The 7147-nt window shown below is 44.6% G+C and overlaps 1 pseudogene; it reads left to right on the forward strand.

The window, feature by feature from the left end:
• The first annotated feature begins 791 nt into the window (after positions 1 to 791).
• On the forward strand, positions 792 to 5213 carry LOC119360387 (annotated as a pseudogene).
• Positions 5214 to 7147: the final 1934 nt, after the last annotated feature.

Genomic DNA, 7147 nt, shown 5'->3' on the forward strand with positions numbered 1-7147 from the left:
ACAGGAAACTAAGAGAGATGCTTTTGATCTATCTTACCTTAGAAACTTCTGTCCCAAAAGACTCTCTAAATTTGAATTCCTCCCATCAATTGGATCTTCTGGAGGAATTCTGACTACTTGGAATGATAGCCTCTTTTTAGGTCACATCTTTAATCAAAATTCTTTCTCTCTCTCAATCAAATTCACATGTAAACTCAATGGTACTGAATGGATATCGACCTAAGGACAAATTTACTTTCCTAGATTGGCTTCAAAACTTCCAAGTTGACGATGAGATGAATTGGATGATTATTGGAGACTTTAATTACATCAGGTACCCACAAGACAAGAATAGGGAGGGAGGAAACATTAATGATATGCTACTCTTCAATGAAGCTATCAACAGACAAGCACTTGTTGAGATCCCACTCAAGGGCAGAAACTATACTTGGAGTAATATGCAAGATGCCCCACTGCTAGAGAAGTTTGCCTGGTGTTTTACATCTGAATCCTGGGCACTCTCTTTCCCCACAACTATGGCCATCCCACTAGCTAAAACTACCTCAGATCACACTCCTGTCCTCATCAAAATTGGCACCACAATCCCTAAATCCCAGATCTTTAGGTTTGAAAATTTCTAGTTTAAACATGCCCAATTTAAAGAGGTGGTAAAATAGATTTGGGAACAAGATGTTCAGGAAGTGGATAGTGCCAAGTGTATTGCTGCAAAATTCAAAAGGCTCGAGAAAGGGCTTAAAATTTGGGCCCAGACTATTTCTAATACGAAGGCCACCATTGCAAACACCAACTTCATGATCTTATGCTATGATGTCATTGAGGAGTACAGAGATTTATCTAATGAGGAATCCAATGGTAGACTCATCCTTGTTGAGCACTTGAGAAAGATTAATGAATATCAGAGGAAATACTGGAAGCAGAGAGCTACTGTTAGGAAGATTAAAATGGGAGAAGCAAATACAAAGTATTTCCAAGCCAAGGCCACTATTAAGCACAAGAACAATCACATTGCTATTTTGAGAGATGAAGATGGTTTTGAACATCGGGATCACCAAGCCAAAGTAGCTGTTCTCCTCAGAGCTTTTAAAAACAGAATGGGTACTGCATCAAAACCTGATAACCCACTGCTTCTGCACACTCTTCTCCACCAACCATTCGACCTATCAGAGTTGGAGATTCCTTTTACCAAAGAGGAAATTGATGAAGTGGTAAAACATATGCCTGCAGACTAATCCCCAGGTCCGAATGGTTTTAATGCTAAATTTCTCAAGGCATGCTGGGACATCATTGCACCTGATTTCTATAAACTAATAGAAGATTTTCATAAGGAGACTGTTAACATTCAGAGCATAAACTATTCTTTCATTACACTCATTCCAAAGAAAGATCCTGCTATTTCACCGAATGATTTCAGATCTATCTCTCTCCTGAACTGCACACTCAAGATCATCACCAAACTATTGGCCAACAGACTGCAGAAAGTTATACTCTCTCTAGTGCACCAAAATCAATATGGTTTTCTTTTTAACAGATGCATCCAGGATTGTTTAGCATGGTCATATGAATATATTTATCAGTGCAAGCAATCCAGCAAGGAGTTTGTGCTATTGAAATTGGACTTTGAGAAGGCATTTGATATACTTAATCATGATACCATTGTGGAAATTTTGGAAGCCAAAGGTTTTGGGAGCAAATGGATCAAGTGGATTAAGATGATCTACATCACTGGTTTTTCCTCTGTTCTGCTTCATGGGGTCCCAGGTAAACAATTCCTGTGCAAATGTGGAGTCAGCAAGGTGATCCCCCATCTCCTCTCATCTTTGTACTAGCAGCAGATATATTGCGGACAATGTTGAATGAGGCAAAAAGGAGTGATCTGATTTCAGCACCATTCATTCCCAGTCCAACCAAGATTATCCCATTATTCAATATGCTGATGATACCATTTTGATAGCAAATGCTAATGCTACCCAACTTCACAACATCAAGAACTTGTTGCTCTACTTTTGCTGCATATACTGGCCTGAAAGTTAACTACTCTAAATCCACAATGATCTCCATCAATACTCCTGAACACAAGATGCATGCTCTCTCAAACCTTTTGGGATGTCAGATAGGTACTTTGACACTTCAGTATCCAGGCCTTCCACTCAATCTCAGCAAACCAAGGGTTGAAGATTTTATGCCTCTGCGAAAAAGAGTAGAAAACAGACTGCTGAGTTGTTCCCTTTGCTATCTACTGGAGAAAAGCTCACCCTCATTAATTCAGTCTTTTCCAGTTTGCATATTTACTTTATGTGCTCCCTACAGATTCCTAGAACAGTGGTGAATCAACCTCATAGCTATTTCAGAAACTGTTTTTGGAGGAAATATAGTTCTTAAGACAGAGGAGCAGTACTGATTGCATGGAACACTGCTTGCCAACCCAAGGCCAATGGGGGACTAGACATTCTAAACATAGAGGTGCACAACAAGGCTTTGCTATTGAAGCAAGTGCACAAATTCCTCAATAAGGAGAATATCCCATGGTTGAATATCATTTGGGAATTATATTATCAAACCTCCTTGCCTAGAGAGAGAATGGCAGGATCCTTTTGGTGGAAAACTATGCTCAAACTGTTGCCCCTCTACAAAGCATTTGCTGTTTCTTCTGCTTATTCTGGCAACACAACACTTTTTTTGTCAGATTGCTAGTGGGATCAGCCTCTCCAAAATGAATTTCTTGAGCTAAGTTCTTTCAGAAACAACAGCACTGTTTCACTTCAGCAATTTCTGAACACAGAAGAAAGGGCAATTCATTTTCACACATAGGGATGGCAATGGGTTGGGTTTGGGGCAGGTGAAGTTGGTCCAAATCCAACCCATGACCCATCTTCCCGCCCTCTGCCCATCCACCAAAGTATCCATGGGCACAACTTGTGCCCATGCCCAAATCCACTGGACACCCAGATACCCATGGAGCTCCATGGGCATATAAAAATCAGCATGAAGACTTCCCACAGAACAAATCAAAACAGAAGTTGCATAAATAAAGTACGTAGCATATTTAAATTCAAATGCACTACCAACATTATGTGCACTAGTAATTGGAGACCTATTCGACTGTCCACATGAGCACACTTGGCTCCAAATTAGTCTTCAGTAATGATGTAGTCATTTTCAACCTGACATATGGTCCCATGTGTCATAAGGGTATTCACTGGATATCCATGGAGCCGAAATTGTAACCGTGCCCAACCCGACCGTTCGCGGGTATCCAGATCCATGGATCCATGGGCGGAAATGCGCTCCATACCCTTGCCCAACCGGGTCGGGTATCCATGGATATCCAGATCCATGGATAAAATTGCCATCCCTATTCACACATCTTGCTCACAGCAAGCATTTCTTCAGTTCAACATCCTACATGAATTCTTACAAGAAAGAAGTGAAATACAAGGAAATGATAGATGGTCAATTATTGGATACTCCAGAGGATATTCATCCATTCAGATGTATGCTCATATGATGGGACCAAGTAAAGTACATTCTCTGTTCCAGGATATTTGGAAATCATCTTGCAGATTGAGACACCAAATTTTCTTTTGGCTGCTCTTACATGATAGAGTCAACTCCAGGAATTTGCTTCACATAAAATCTATGGTCCTAGATAGCTACAATTGTGCCCTCTGTGCAGACAGTACTGAAGAAACAAACCTGCACTTATTCTGGGACTGTCCATTTGCCTTGCTTTGTTGGGATAGGATCATCCCAAATAGGAAAAGAGGCATCTCGGTTATTGATAATATCCAGCTGGCTCTTCAACATCTGCCCCCAAGCATAGCCCTAGAGATTGTTATTATGGGATGTTGGGGTATCTGATCGGTCAGGAATGATAAAATTTTCAAACATGCTGCCTCCCATGTCCAGGGAAGGAGCTTATATCTTCAGGAAGGGCTCAAAGCAGTGGAAATCAGAGCAAAACAAGCCAAATCACAAAGGATCAGGACTTCGATAGAAGAACATAGTTAGTTTACATGTTCCATAAAACTGGTATTGGTTGAAGTTAGGCTTGTGTTCCATGTAATTTATGTAAATATTGATTATTAATGAAAATACCGTAAAACAATTGTTCTTGTTCTAAGGTCAGTGCTTCAAAAAAAATTGTTCAGAGCAACGCACCATCTTCTTCTCAGGTAAGTAGTAAATCATAGGCTCATATCTGCAAATCAACTCCACGTGATTGGTTTTTGCTTCGCTCGAAATTAATGTTGTGCAGTATGCAGGAGCAAGATGAGCGCTGCCGCGTTAGCGATCTCGTCGGCGTCGGCCTCGCTTGCTTCTCCACGGCCTCGAGCTCCATGAGGTGCATGCCATGTCATGGGATCTTTTTTCTCCCGTTTGGGTTCATGGCTTATCGCGGGAAAACGATGCAGGCTGGCCGGCAAAGTGGCCGTCATCACCGGCGCTGCCAGCGGCATGGGCAAGCGACCGCCGCAGAGTTCGTCAGGAATGGCGCCAAGGTCATCCTCACCGACATCCAGGACGACCTAGGCCACTCCATGGCCGCCGAGCTCGGCCCCGATGCTTCCTGCGCCCGCTGCGACGTGACCGACGAGGCGCAGATCGCCGCCGCCGTCGACCTCGCAGTGGCACGCCACGGCCAGCTTGACGTCCTGCACAACCACGCCGGGGTCACCGGGAGGATGACTTTGGAGTCCGTCGCATCTCTGGACCTTGCCGGCTTCAACCGCACCATGGCAGCCAACACCAGGTCTGCCGTCGCCGGCATCAAGCACGCGGCGCGGGTGATGGTGCCTCGCCGGAGCGGATGCATCATCTGCACGGCGGGCACGGCCGGGCTGCTAGGAAGCGGCGTAAACCCCGCGTACTGCATCTCCAAGGCCGCCGTGATTGGCGCCGTCCGGGCGTTGGCCGGGGAGCTGGGGAGGCACGGCGTGCGCGTGAACGCCATATCGCCGCACGCCATCGCGACGCCGTTCGGGCTGCGCGGGATGGCAGAGCTGCTCCCGGAGACGAGCGAGGAGGAGCTGAGGCGGATGGTGGAGACGGCCATGAACGAGATGGGCGGGGCTGTTCTGGAGGTGGAGGACATCGCGCGGGCGGCCGTGCACCTAGCGTCCGACGACGCCAAGTATGTCAACGGGCACAACAATGTCGTCGATGGCGGGTTTACCGTGGGGAAGATGATTCACACGCCGGATCCGATCCGGTGAGCACCGCGTAACAGGCATGGCATGACAGTGACAGAGCTGAGACAAACATGAGATACCCATCGTCCACAGCATGCAATAAATAAGGGACCGTGTCTAATCGATAACCCTACATCACATGAGAGAGGGAGAGAGAGATTTACACGATGTATGCCTGATTTATCTGGTGTAAGTCTTACTTTATTCCTCCCCAGCAGCTATTATTACTGTGTCTGTTCCAAAATTTAATTTGAACAGCAAAAACGTCTTATATTTTGATACAGAGGTAGTATATTATGAAGTTGTTTTGGATAAGTAGTCGCCACACCAGATGCGTAATATCCTTCCCCATGAGACTGACACAGATTTACCTAATGGGGCAAACCGAATTCTCAATGTCCAGTCAAGCACATCCTTACAAACAGAAATACGGCAACACGAGATGTTTTATTTAATTATTAAAGGCGTTATACAAACTATGTGATTGTGTATGATCTGCTTCTTGAGTATGACATACCATAGTCATTCTTCCTTCCTCAGGTTTTTTATACGCAGTCGTTGATTAATGTAAACACGTCGAGCAGATGTGGTCATCCAAAATTAGGCTGGATCAGTGGGTGTGAAGCGACTAAAGAATTTAGTGTATATTATGCATTTATTGTAAATGTAAAGAAATTTGCAAAGTAAATATATGAACTTTTGTGATCCGTTAATGGGTTCTATCTGGGGGTTTTCGATTTCTTTCGGCTCTTTGATATTTGCTAGGTTTTCCCTAGGTTTTGGTGGGATTTTTTAGTTTTTTTGCATGAAGCAACATTTTTTCGCGAGAACCACAATATACTTGAGGGAAAAGCACAATATGTGTTTCTGTGAGAAGCACAACCTTTGTTCTGCGAATAAGCACATCCTCTGCTTCTACGACAAAGGGAAAAAGCACAACTATGCTTGCCCCCGATAAAAGGGAGAAGCACAACCTGTGATTCCTGAGAAGGGAAAATGGCAACTTCCCAAATTTTTTTTAGAAAACACAACTGTGCTTCCAAGATTCCGGTTTCTTCTTCCCATTTACATTTTAATTTTTCCGGTTTGTCGGTTTTTGTGGTTTTTTCTTTTCGTTTCTATTTCGATTTTTATACATCTATTTTTCAGTGAAATATAAAGTTCGTCGAAATGTATTAACATGAGATTTAGTTTCAGAAAAAATTGATGCGATAATTTCAACAGTGAAAATCGTTCGAGATTTGGATGCGGTTCACGCGATTAACCGTTTTTAAAAATAAATCTACGAAAAAGAGGGAAACATCTGGTTGCAACAAGTGGCGTAGGTTTAGTGGCTCATTTGTCAGTGCGAGAGAAAGGTGGAGAGTGACCTTTGTAGAGGATACCCTTCATTAATTTTTTTTATTTGAGAAATTTGGGGTTGGGGTTGGACCTTTGTAGAGGATACCCTTGAGTGATGATTTCGGGCATCTTATATTCTCCCTGGTCCAGGTATACGGACCACATGGCCGGCCTCCGCTCCCCAGTCTTCACCGCCGGCGCTCCCCTTAAATCCCCGACGATGGCGGCCGCCGGTCCAGAACCGTTCATCCATGTTAGCAGGGAGCAGGCGGACGCCTTCCACCACAGTCGCGGCTTCCACCACTAGTAGGAAAGAGGGCTTTGGTCCACCCCGGGTTAGTCCATTAGTCCCCGTTCAGTCTAGGACCGGGACTAATGGGGGCATTAGTCCCGGTTCGTGCGCCCAGGGGCCACGTGGGCCATTTGTCCCGGTTCGTCTGGACCTTTTAGTTCCGGTTGGTGCCACGAACCGGGACTAAAGGGTGCGATGCCCATTAGTACCGGTTTGTGGCACCAACTGGGACTAAAGGTTAGACCTAAAGGTTAGACCTTTAGTCCCGGTTCGAGCCACCAACCGGTACTAATGGGGTTTGAGGCATTAGTACCGGTTCATGGCA

The sequence above is a fragment of the Triticum dicoccoides genome, chromosome 2B (assembly GCF_002162155.2).
Source record: "Triticum dicoccoides isolate Atlit2015 ecotype Zavitan chromosome 2B, WEW_v2.0, whole genome shotgun sequence".
NCBI classification, from domain to species: domain Eukaryota; kingdom Viridiplantae; phylum Streptophyta; class Magnoliopsida; order Poales; family Poaceae; genus Triticum; species Triticum dicoccoides.